Genomic DNA, 13,788 nt, shown 5'->3' on the forward strand with positions numbered 1-13,788 from the left:
AATAGAGAAATGAAAAATGACAAAGACATAAACGACATTGACAAGGGAGACTTCGCATACGCGACGACCACTGTAGAAGACGACATTCAGTACATTGAGACCACGAATGAGTGGTCTTAGTGGTGGGATGCATTAGTTGAAGTGATGTTCCATTGCGTAACGCATAACTAAAACCATTTCAAATTAGAACCCCTGGATTGTATGACAATTTCAATTACCTATACTTTTTAATTTGAATATCGAATGTATGAGTGCATGCTTTACAGCAATGGAAAAATAGAAATTATAATGATATGTCATAATATTGTTTGACATTTATTGTGCCTCTTTAATGTGGAAATTCCAAATTGCTAACGTGTTTTCATGTATTTGTTGTCATTTGTCATTGTCAGTATGACAACCTCGTCCCATGCCCCCAAACATGTATGAACAAAGGAGGAGGAGGACACTCTAGTTGAGTGTTTAGTGAAGTTGGTATCCGCCGGTGGATGAAAGTCAGACAATGCTACGTTTCAGCCATGTTATTTGGCCCAACTTGTCCGCATGATGTCAAAAAAGTTGCATGGATGTTGTGTCCAAGCCACCACTGTAATAGACTGCAATATTAAGACACTAAAGCGGACCTTCTTAGCTATCATAAAAATGTGTGGGCCATTGTGCAGTGGGTTTAAATGGAGCGATAAGGCAAAGTGCATCATTACCGAGAAGCAACTGTTTGACAATTGGGTTAGGGTAAGGAAACTAATAAAAACGTGACAATACTTACATAGTGTACTTTGATTGACGATTTGTTGAAACGATAGTTTGAAGTACTCATATTTTTTATACAGTTGTATCCTGCAGCGAAGGGTCTCCTTGACAAATCCTTTTCAAATTACGACGAACTTGAATATGTATACGGGAGGGATAGGGCGACGAGTAGCTTTGCAAAGATGTTCGTCAATGTCGGGCCTAATGTGCCTACAGGGTACGAGGGGTTTGAGATGTCGGATGGAAACAATATGGAGTTTCCATCCATGTATAGTCAGGGGATTGACATGTCCCAAGATGATGTACGTGCCTCACGACCTACTCACCCATTCGACGGTAAAACTGGATAAAGCAGATTCAAGCGACGATAGGGAAGCCAGTGGGAGGGTGAGATCGAGATGATGCATGTGACCCTAGACTGTGCGAATAACCAACTATGGGCCATTGTCGAGTGGCCCGCGTGCGCCCTTACTAATGATACTGCAGTTTGCAAGAAATTCCTACACGTATTACGTGAGATGCCCGACCTAAGTAGTTTGGACAAGGTAATATGCCAAAGGGTACTCATGTGTAGTATGAACGACATGCGCGGTTTCGTGGAGATGATTGACAAAAAGAGGAAGAACTACTGTAGAGTCCTCCTACAAGACTGCTCGAGATAGTTTCTGTATTTCCACTGGCTTACTTGATGTTTTCTTACTTCACTACGTATATGATTTTTACTGTTGTTCATAATTTTATTTTATCAAACTACTTTTGTACGTATGGTAATTTGATGTGTATATGATTTCTACTATTTTATGCATCTATTTTTTTAATGTTCTAGTATCAAAATTCGGTTTAAGAAGCGTTGGTTGAAATGAAGGTAATTTGTACATTGTATGTGTAAGAATTCAAAAAATATGGTGTTTAAGTGCTACGTAATAAGTAATTGAATTTACCAATATAAATATGGACGTATGCGTTAGACTACGTAAGTAAAGATGTTAAAAACAAATGTAGGACGTGATCGATAATTACAAACATGCAATAACTAGTTTTTATTTGTTGAAAATGACTTATAATAAAATTAGTAGAATTTGTAAAGACATTATTGGAAAATTGGTCAAGTTTTTTTATTAATTTTATAAGATTAGAGATGGATATCGATGTTAGAGAGAGTAAGCTAAACTGTTACAGCAAATACTCGACGCTTTTGGAATAAAACAATATGCAATAAGATTTTTTTTTTACATGTACAATGTGAATTAGTAGAATGTGAATTGGAAAAAAAGAATTTAATAAGTAAAAAAAAAAAAAAATCATAAACCTACCAACATAACCTTTCCCCCAAACACATCTTATCATAACATTAATATAACACTACCTACATAGCCCTTCCCCTAAGCACATCTTATCATAAAATTCTCAGAAACCTACCCGCATAATCCTTCCCCCAAACACATCTTATTCATAACACTATCTTAACCCTTCCCACATAACCATTCCCTCAAACACCTCTTATCATAAAACTATCTTTCTAAACCCTTCCCCCAAACAAGGGTTATGATAAAACTAGGTTTATCATAACACTAACTCTTCCATAACCCAATCCTTCCCCCATACAGCTCCTAATAGATTAATAGCCTAAGCCCATTCCTCATTTTTCTTATTGGGTTTCAATTTTTAATTTCTTTTTCTTGTGAATTGACTTGCAATTTAAAGTTTCTTAATTCTTGGTCCTTATTGATTTCCCCCAAATTGTTTTCAATGTTTTTCTTTTCTTTTTATTACTAATCTCATCTTTTTGAAGATTTTATTTAGGAAATATTTCTTAGCCTCACTCTCTTCGGTTCAACACCCGTGCTTGCACCTGTGTATGGTAAGAGTAAGAGTAAATTACAAATGTTTTTTAAGTCAAAGCGAATCTAGGCAAGCATCCTTTTTCAACAATTTTAATTTTTGAACGTACTTGTGTTTAATAACGATCGTACCTACATTGCATAATTCTTTACACATACAAAATTTCCTTTGTCAAAGGTACAACTCAGACCTTTTACTCAAAGTGTTAGAATGCCTCTCGATTTTGTACACTATGAAAACAGGTCCATGATTGCAAACAAGGGACCCTGGACGTGACTTTCTATTTCATAAAGCTTTACCTTCTCTTGCAAGAGATGGATTTGTGTAGGGAGATAGTTGGGACACACAAACTGATGGTATACAATATTGTAAATTGAGAACGTTGACCGTATTTACGACTTTTTTGTAGGGCTTAATCCAAAATTTGATAATGTTCATGGTCGTATAGTTGGATAAGGATTTCTTCCCTCTCTAATAAAAATGTGTTTTAAAGTCCGTCTTGAAGAATATCGTACTAATGGCTTGGATGTACTAACTACCCTACCACCGACTCTGTTGCCTTTAGTGTCCGACCCTCAAATTATGATAGTGACAAGAATAATGGGAAACCAATCCCTGTTTGTAAGCATTGCAAGAAATAGTGGCATTCCAAGGATCAATGCTGTGAACTCCATGGTTGTCCCCTAGGAGGTTAGAAGTGGTCCTCCAATGAGAAACCAAAATTAGGCGTGCCCATGTTAGTGAGACTACCACTGCCAGAACCTCTCAGGAAATTGGCTTTATTGCAAGCCAAACCAAGACTCCTACTCTAGGTGCCATTGCTCAGTCAAGTATGCCTCAATTCCTTGGGATTATTTGTTGATAGGAAGAACTCCTAAATTTCAAACTCGAGGGCTACAAATCACTTGACAGGTTCTTCAGAGCACTTTATCTCTTATGCCCCTTATGCCCTAATAAAAAAATATGGATAGCGTATGGCTTCTTATCGCCGATTGCTATCAAAGGACAAATAGTTCCTTTTGACGGTCTTGCTTTCAAGAATGTTTTGCATGTTCCTAAACTATCTTACAATTTGCTATTTATAAGCAAGATTACTTGTGAGTTGCATTATAAAGCTACCTTCTTTTCTGAATCTGTTTGTTTTTAGGACACGAGTTCAGAGAGGACGATTGCCACTACCTAGCATAGTAGGGGACTTTACATTCTTGATGATGATACCTTCTATAGTAGTATCTCTAGGGCTAGTTTACTATCTTCCTATTTTAGCACTTTTGAACATGACTGTATGTTATGGCATTTTTTGTTGGGCCACTCGATTTTTAATTATATGAAATATTGGTTTCCTAATCTTTTTCTAAAATTGATGTCTCCTCTCTATCTTGTGACGTGTGTATTCGAGCAAAACAACATCGAGTTTCATGTAAACTCTCATTCCAGTCCCCTCTTATTTATATTAATTTTTTTTAAGTTGTGAAGTACAAGTTTAAATCCAATTGTAAATTCCTAATGGGTTGAAGCAATTTGATGAGAAAATTTTAGAATCAATTTTATTTTGGTAATGATTAGAAAATTAATAAGTGATGGAAAAACTAAGAAATGGCCAAAGTTGAAGCTTAATTTGAAGTGGGGGGCAATACGAGCATTTTTTATATTATTAGTATTATTATTTTTAAATAAATGAAAAAAATAAAGAAAAGAAAAATCTTCATTTATTTCTTCTTCTTTGTGAGCACGCTCCCTCTTCTCTTGATACTTCTCTTCCACGACCATCATACACTCTCTCAATCCTTCATGTCGCCGTTGACAAACCTCTTCAACAATGGCAATGATAAAACTGCCACCACTCTTAGCCACCTTACTCAATATTGCCTAGTCGCAGCTCCCTTGAGCCATAGATCGACCCACAAACACCGCGCCCCGACCTTATCGTCCATTAAACAAGGAATTAACTTTCACTGTGATTCTCCAAGTCATTTCATTGCTAGCCTTTTCTTGAAGATTTTGTATCACCCTTTTAAATTTCAATTGTGACCCAAGGATGTGAACCCCATGGAATCCTACCAGGATTTGACACGTGAGGGGTAGGTTCTTTCTTCCATTCTGCCTATGTTAGTGAATTGTTCATTTTCCCTAACTCATGGCATGCACGGGATCCACCCCATTCTCTTTCCCAATCAAAAGGTTGTTTCGTCGAAAGCCAACAAGGGCCCATACCACCTCTTTCATTTCAGCTTTCGTTGCTGGGGAAGTTGCTGAAAAGCTATTATGCATAGAAAGATTTCATGAACGATAAGGAATGGATTCAATCCCGGAATAAGTGGGTGGAACCGAAAGATCTCGCACACCTTTGGCGATTAGATCACTTTACCCATTACATTTGATGCTAGATTTGAATTTTAGAAGAGTTTGAGTTGCTATCTAGCCATTTAGAAGATCAAAACTAGGCATTCTTGAGTAACAATCTAATCTTAATGATAGCATTGGGTAACCCGTGGTGGTGAATGATTAATTTCAAACTTAGTAGGTGGTTAGGATGTTGCCGATTGAAGTTAAAAGTACTTTGCTAAGTTCTTGGTAAGGTTTGGAGTAACTTTATTGAGTTTTCTTTGAGTTCTTGAAATGCCTATTAACTTAAAGCATTAAAATTGAATTACCCATGATACTTAGGTCCTAGAGTTGAATGTTAGAGGTTGAAAATGAGCTTTTCATTAATTTAGAGTTCGTTTGGGTGTTATTTCTATAAGGTTCGAAATAAATGGTTTAGGTGATCTTATGAGGTGTTTAAGGTTAATTGACTCATGTTGATATAATGGATATAAATCCTAAACATCATCGATAATAGGAATAAAAGTGTATCTATTTAAAACACTCATTGAATTTGAACTAAGTCAGATGTTTATTAGGTTAAGTATCTCGATTTCAAGTCTAAAGGCTTGTAGGATAACAAGCTTAGTCTAATTCAAGGTGCTTTGAAAATTCAAGGATCTTAGAAACATAAAATAGATTTAGTTGGCCTTATGAAGTGTTTTGAAAATAGTTGTAGCCTCATGACATGTGAAGACAATTGATGTGGCTTTAATCTTTGTATTAGGCAAAATCGAAGTGGGGAAAGCATATAATCTTAGGAGATCAAGTTTTTTATTGTGAGTGGTTCATTTTTAAGATTTCTTTGTACATATACATGTTATTTTATGATACTGCTTGAAAACAGTAGTGGCTTAAACTTTTCATAACTATGCTTTCATTTATTCTTAAACGATGTGTTTCCTCACATGATTGTAAGAATGTATATGGCTTGAATTTTATAAAAATGTGTTTCAAGTTCTTTATTGTACTTTGTTTTAAAATATGACTATCTAATATTTATAATAAATGAAAAGGTGATTTCCTTAAGGCTACATGATTGTGTTTTCATAGAGCCACTTGTTAAGGGGTTTTAGGACTGAAAAAGGTCGTGACTAGAGATTCGAGAACCTGGGCCTAGGTGAGGATATGGATTGAGTATTGTGATTTGGCTTCGAGCCTAGCTTAACCCATAGTGGGTGGCTTTCTTTGCACATAGAAGGATGCCTCAATGAACAAGGGAAGGGCTTTCCGACTCCCGACTCAAGACGCTTTCTAAGCTGCAAGGGGGCCTAACCTTGGTTGGATGGAGGTTGCTACTGTGGCATGTACTAAATATGCGTGAACTTAGTCTGGCTACGTGTTTCCTTGTGGATATGGATCACATGTGGGCTATTCCTGGTCGTGTATTTAGTATTCTACCATGGTTGGATTTGATGGAGGTTGCTGTTGTGGCAGATACTAATTATGCGTGAGCTCGTCTAGTTGCGTGTTTTCTTGTGGATAAGGATCATGTCTCAGCTATTCTCAGTTGTGTATTTAGTATTCTACCATGTTTGGGTTGAGGTTTTTACCATGGCAGGTATTAAATATGCGTGAGCCCAGTTTGGCCATGTGTTTTCTTATGGATATGGATAACGTATGAGTTATCTCAGCCGTATATTTAGTATTCTACCATGGTTGGATTGAGGTTACTATTGTTGTTGGTACTAAATATGCGTTAGCTCAGTTTGCTCGCATGATTCCTTGATCATGTACAAGTTATTCTTGGTCGTATATTTAGGCGCTTTACTATGGTAGACCCTTATACGGTATAGGTTTGTTGGCATTACTTGTGATTTGTAGTAATATGTGATGATAATATTTTAATTATTATTTCATTATCGATGCATATTTACACCTTTTTGGAGCACGTTTTACGAGCTTTTAATTCTAAAAACTTGCCACTAACTGAGTTCTAGCTCACATTTTCAATGTTTTTCTTCCCTCAGGTAGCAGTCAAGATCCAAGTATTCATTGAGCTCCCCATCACCATTTGTAGATTCTTGTTTTTGTATTTATATAACATAAAAGTTTTGTATTGCATCATGGGGTGGTTATAAGTAGTGAGGGTCACTTTAAGGACTTATGTTTTGAGAGATTCCTTATTAGACTATGATTATTTTGTAACTAATATCTAGTTTGGATATAAACTCTGTTTGAGACTCTGGAGCGGAATAGTCTGGATGAGTGTGTGGTGAGACACACTTAATGTGATTTTGAGTCTAAAGTTGACATATTTATATATAAGTGAAAATTTCTTCCCTTTTTAGGTTTAGCTAACCCATATTTTAGGGGAAATGTTGTTGAGATATTTATAGAATTTCTTAAAAAGTATTTTATCAATCTTACATTTGAAAAGGAACGTTTTTAAAGAGTAGATTCACATCATGATTTAGGTTAGAGGGGAAAACCTAGAACGGGTGTGACATTTCATTTCCCTCACAACCATATAAATTCACACAACCGTCTATCCTTATCCATAGTGAGGTTTAGGATCCTTCTAAAGTCACCACCTCATTTGGGAAGCAGTGGTTTGTAACCTTCATTGATGATCATACCCGTCTTACCTAGATCTACATTATCACTGATAAATTTGAGGTTTCCTCTATTTTCTAAAATTTCTATCACACTATTGAAATACAATTCCATACAAAAATTGTAAACCCGATATTTTCTTGGTTTAATTTCTTTAAATGTGGAAAAAAAAAGAAAAAAAAATGGAAATTAAGTGTAAATATAAATATATATATTTATATATTAAATAGTTTTATTAAATTAATTAAAGAAAAGAAAGAAAAGAAAGGACAAAAAGAAGAAAAGGAGAAGAAAATTTCATTTTCTCTTTTCTTCTTCTTCTTCTCTTCCCTTCACCGCCAAGTTTGAAGACATCCAAGTTCCCTTTATTTTTTTTCTTTTTCCTTCTTCAATTTGCAGAGAACTTCTAAGAGAGAGTTTGGAAGAAGAAGAGAAATTTTACTAGAATTTTTAGGTTGAAGAAGAGGAGGAGAACTCAAGCAAAGTGTATCAATGGCTGAATTTTAGTTCATTCTGCACATCACTGGTTTTTAATTCGGTTTGAACTCTTCAAAAGGAATTAAGAGGTGAGAATTACATTTACTGAAAGTTAACTCATTTTTAAACAAACTTTATGAAGAACGTTGGAGCAAATTCGGATTTTCATTTGGTGCTTTTTGATGAAGAAAACAGGGCAGTTGGTTTTCACTCGAAATCAGGAGGTCTCTGGTTTTTCTTGTATTTCAGAGTGTATCGGTGGAGTTAGAATTTCTATTTGGTATGGTTGGAAAGCTTATTCAATTTACTACAACTTTCATGAAGAAATTGTAAACCAAAAACGACTAAAAATTGGTTAAATTGTAGGAACAAGTTAAAGAGGTCGTGTGCGCGCGATTCTGGAAGTGGTTATGTTTTGAGGATTATATGTGTTTATGCACGGGGAATCAGATTTATATGTCTTCAGGTAAGTTTTAGAGGATCTCAAAATGAAGAGTTTAATATAAAGAACACTCATTTTGGTTAAATATTGAGAAAGTTATAGTTCTTTGAAGTTTATGTTAGAAATCTGGAAATTTTAGAGAATTGTTGAAATAGGATTTTATTTCTTAAGCTTTGTTTTCGTGAGCGTCATCTTTGGTGCGACATGTTATGTATATCTTTAGGAAACCAGAATGTTTAAGGTTTTAATACTCGGTTGGGTTGTTGGCAGGCCGAGAAGAATTAAACCGAGCTTATAGACCAAGGATCTAGCCCAAGACTGTGAGTGACAAAACCAACTTTGAAATATTTTCCATAATTGTTATTATGATTGAATGCGATAAATGTTTATTTACGAAGCCATGAAAGGTATTTGAATTTCATGACTATTTTCAAGTATACATTTGGAGACTAGATTTCTTAAAGAAATTTATGCTAGCACGTAGATATTAAATGTTTGGAAAGTATTTAAACCACAATATTTTAAGCAAAGCATGAATTAGTATGAAGTTTTGTTTTAAGAACTACAATTTTCCACGAAAGAGCTGAGTAAAGTTCGAGCTTTGTGTAAAATTTATAAGCAGGCATGTTTTAATATTTTATGATGATTTATGAAATTTTCATTAACTACATGACTGAGATCTTGAGCCTGAGGCTAGAGATTACCGTGTGCACACTGGTTAGATTTCGTTGTTGACGTTGAGTGTACTCCGTAACAACGATGCTGTCGTGAGTGCTGGGCGGGCCCCACTATGACAAAGACGATGGGAGTGCTGGGCGGGCCCCACTACATCGTAGTGCTTGTAAACGTTGTTGTACTAGGTGTACCCTACACAACGTAGATTCGTCATGTTAGTTAAAATTCTTCGATATACTTGATATGCCTTGCTAGATTTCAATGATGAACATGCTGAGTATTTAAGAAAGCTATTCTTACTATTACACATTTACATTTACGACTTGTATAAACAGATTTATATGTGTAAAGTTTTCACGTGCTCTTATCTTTAAATTCATAGTTTTAAACTGAGTCACTCACTGAGCTCCATAGCTCACCCTTTCCAAAATGTTTTACCCATTTTCCAGGTAGAGATCGACTTCCCGGTGCCTGATAGACTGCCTTAGTCTGCGGAAGCTTCATTATCGATTGCCAGTACGTGTTTTGAGTTGGGCATAAAGTCTGTTGTGTTGTGATGTATTCACACCCTTGTATGTTATAGATACTCCACAGTTTGTATAAGCTTTAGGAGCTGTAGTTGTGTAAATTTTGTTGGTTATATTTTGATTAAGGTGTCTTTAGGTTTACTCGTGAAATTGGTAAATTTTGAGGTACACTTCATGTATGTGTTTGACTAGCTGTGTTTGACTAGCCTAGGATCCGATGTGTTTTGTGGCATGTACAATAGTTTATATACTAGATTGGCAAGTTCATCACGTGAAAGTTTTAAGCAGAGTCGACAGATACAGGTACAGAATAACGTTGTTCGTCGGCTTCACGCCATCTTTCGGTCTAAGGTAGCAGGTAGTCCGGGAGGGGGTGTGACAAAAATTGCAATTCTTTAGAGTGACAATGGTCGGGAATTCTTAAACCATAACCTTAGTGAATTTTTAGCCTCCAAGGAGTCTGTTCACCAAAACTCGTATGCCTACACTCCTCAATAAAATGGGTGGTCGAGCAAAAAAATCATCATCTTTTGAAGTAGCTCGTTCCCTTTTGCTATCTACTTCTCTTCTTTCATACTTGTGGTGAGATGTTATTCTTACAAGATATATATAAGTGAAAGACAAGTTTTGGTATGGTATACACGTTTAGGCTACACATATATTTTGTTTATATAGACATAGATGGAAAGCTTAGGCTATTGTTAGAAGTTTCAATTGCACATATATATGTTGTAATTAAGTATGTAATGACCAACTTGTATGGTTCATTGATATATAATGCAATTTCTTTAATGGAAAGTTTGAGTTGATTTCAATTGTTCAATTAATATGTAGCACATTTGTGAACTCTCTTGTTTTACTTATGTCATCATTGCTCGACTTCAAAACAGGTGCAAGATAAATTATATGGATATTTTAAAATATATAAATTTTCATTTGAAAAAAAAAAAAAACTTGACAAGCAAAGCATGTCAAGAGTAAACAAATTCGTTATATATAGAAAATGCCAACAAACATTATATATTTGATGTTCATAAACTGTCAAGTATAATTTTACTTGACACGTAAAAACTGTAAAAAAAAAACCCTTTTTCTTAACACCAGATTACTTGACGCATAAAACCTGTCAAGTAATCTCATATAGTTTATGCTTTTTACCTGTCAAGTATAATTATACTTGACGCTTAAAAGCTATCAAGTAAACCTCCCTTATGCTTGACATTGGATTGCTTGATGCATTGAAATGCATCAAGTAAACAAATAGTTGACAGGTAAAAAACGTCAATTAAACACTTTTTTATAATAGTGTAGAGCTTATTTAATCAATAGAAATATAGCTTATTTAATCAATAGAAAGCCTTCTCATATCCTCCACCTTCAGACTCCCTTAGATTATCTTAAGAAGTTCTACCCTCTACTAATCTAATTTATGAGGTTCCTCTTTGTGTATTTTGGTGTACCACTTATGTCCATAATTTTGGCCTTAATCAGACCAAATTCACCCATCGAGCTTAGACATGTGTGTTTGTTGGGTATCCCCTTCATTAGTGCAATTATAAATGTTTTCACTCACCGTCCAGGAAATACTTTGTCACTATGTATGTTACTTTCTGTGAGGATCGACCCTACTTTCCTACTAGCCATCTTTAGGGGAGAGTGTGAGTGAAAGGTCTAACATCACCTTCGAATTTATCAAACCTAATATAAGTATCATGTCTAACGTCGATCCTCATCCCGTATTTCTACGCACAAACCAAGTTTCCTGGAAAACGTATTATAGGAGGAATCTCAAAAAAGAAGTTGAGTACTCTAGTAATCAGCTGCTGGCTCCAGTCAAAGACTCTGAACCTCCTCGAGATCAAGGTATGAAAAATCCTACTGAACCTTGTACTAATAATAAGATGATTCAGAATGACAGGTCTGATGTTGTTATTCCTGAAAATATAGAAGAAAACAACAATGGTGATGAGACTGACGTTATAGTAGAAACCAGTAATAATGAACTTGAACATGGTCATATAGGAAAACTTGATGAGAATGATCCTTCTCTTGGCATCCCCATTGCTTTTCGAAAAGGTACTAGTTCATGTACTAAACATCCCATTTGCAACTATGTTTCCTATGATAATCTCTCTCCATAGTTTAGAGCTTTTATAGTGTCCTAAATGGAAGAATGCTATCATGGAAAAGATGAAGGCTCTTGAAAAGAATAGAACTTTGGAGTTTTGTGCTTTACCCAAGGGACACAAAACTATGGGATGCAAATATGTGTTCTCTCTCAAATACAAACAAATAAAACTCTTGAAAGACACAAGGCAAGGTTAGTTGCAAAGGGATTTACTCAAACCTATGGCGTTGACTATTTAGAAACTTTTTTCCCAGTTGCTAAGTTGAATGAACAAAGATCGAACTTTATACCAACTAGATATTAATAATGCTTTTCTGAATAATGCTTTTTTAAATTGAGACCTTGTGGAGGAAGTCTACATGAGCCCCTGCCTGGACTTGAAGCCAAGTATGGTCAGTAGGTATGTAAATTTTAAAAATCCCTATATGGTCTGAAACATCCACCCAGAGCATGGTTTGGTAGATTCACTATCTTTGTCAAGTCCCAATGGTACAATCAGAGACACTTTGATCATACTGTATTTACAAAGGTTTCCAAGACAAGAAAGATTGTAGTTCTAATAGTTTATATGGATAACATTGTTTTGTCTGGAGATGATCAAGTAAAAATTAGCCAACCAAAGCAAAGAACGGGTGATGAATTTGAAATCAAGGATTTGGGAAATATGAAATATTTTCTTGGAATGGAGGTGGCAAGAACTAAAGAAGGCATCTCCGTGACTCAGAGAAAATACACCCTTAATTTAATTTGCTAAGTGAGACAAGTATGTTGAGATGTCATTCTGCTGCGCTCCTATTGAATTCAACTGTAAAGTAGAAAACTCTAATGATCAAGTTCCAATGAGGCTTTGCTTAATTACCTACTCTTTTCTTTCTTAACTACATTCATAACTTAGGCGATAAAACAACGTAACAAAGAGGAATAAGGCAAACAAACACTTTTATTAACTTAAGAAAAGTGTTCCACAACTCTTTATCTAAATTACATAAGTACAACACTTAAGGTTAACCTAATCACCTTGGTGGCCTCTTCTTGCCTAGCAAGCCCTTTCACTTTTCCCCTACTTGGCCTTAACGCCTGGAACCAGAAAGGTAAAACTTTAAAACATAAGTCTAAAAGACTCAGTGAGGCTTTATGAAATCCGTTTTGCGAAATACCTTTTGTAAACATCATTATTTCGCCAAACATTTAATTGCATAAATTCATCTTTTCATAAAAACATACTAGTTCGCATAACAAATCATTTATGTTCAACATTTCGCATAAACACTCCTTAGTCAACCATCATTCCTTTTCGCCAAGAATGTTGAATCATTCTTTATGCTAAGTCTCATTATATCACGTTTAGACTACTGTAACAACAACATTCGAGAATATTCTAATTCGATCTTATTGCTCAAGCCGCTAAACACAATGTAGTCCATTTCTACATTAGCCATCTTCACTCCACCATGTAGTCGTTTTCTACATGGTTTCCTTTACTCCTTATGTGCCCATAAAAGTTAGCTCATTGATAGGAAATTGACTAATGGTTTGAACACCATTTCATAATCATTGAAATGCATAAAACATGCTTGAAATCATAGCATAAACTTTTTACATTATTCATTTTTAGAAATTTTCCGTATTGATATCACCAAAAAATTTATAAAGAAAGCTTGAAATCATATAAATACTTTGAAGAAAACACTCACACTACTTAGCTACTTAAACTTCAAAGGCTTCTCTTCTTCTTCTCACAAAGACACTTTGAAAAAACTTCTACACTTAATCTTTTCTTCTTAAAACTCCAGAATAATACTCCTTAACATTATGATTTCATCCTCTAACTATACTACTCCTTAAACAAGCTTAGTCACCCTTAAGCTCTTGGTAATTCACCATCTCCTACTTTTTAATGGTACACGTGTGATCTTTAAGATTTAACTTAATCATTGCTTAACTTAAACTTTACACGTGGCCCATTAAGTAAATTTAGGAAAATTTTTAGAAGTTTCCTTGTTTCTTCTAACAAATTTCCATTTCAC

At 35.1% G+C, this 13,788-nt stretch overlaps 1 protein-coding gene across 12 annotated transcripts in view; it reads left to right on the forward strand.

The window, feature by feature from the left end:
• The window catches only part of LOC127150220 (uncharacterized), a 103,237-nt gene that overhangs the window by 42,828 nt on the left and 46,621 nt on the right, over window positions 1-13,788 (forward strand). For 3 of the 12 annotated variants that reach the window (XR_007822364.1, XR_007822366.1, XM_051087547.1), the window contains exons 1-2: window positions 8,087-8,455; window positions 8,702-8,751. The gene's annotated coding sequence lies outside the window, so the exon portion shown is untranslated. The other 9 variants (XM_051087548.1, XM_051087556.1, XM_051087554.1 and 6 more) reach the window with 8 other exon arrangements.

The sequence above is a fragment of the Cucumis melo genome, chromosome 7, assembly GCF_025177605.1.
Source record: "Cucumis melo cultivar AY chromosome 7, USDA_Cmelo_AY_1.0, whole genome shotgun sequence".
In the NCBI taxonomy this organism is placed as follows: domain Eukaryota; kingdom Viridiplantae; phylum Streptophyta; class Magnoliopsida; order Cucurbitales; family Cucurbitaceae; genus Cucumis; species Cucumis melo.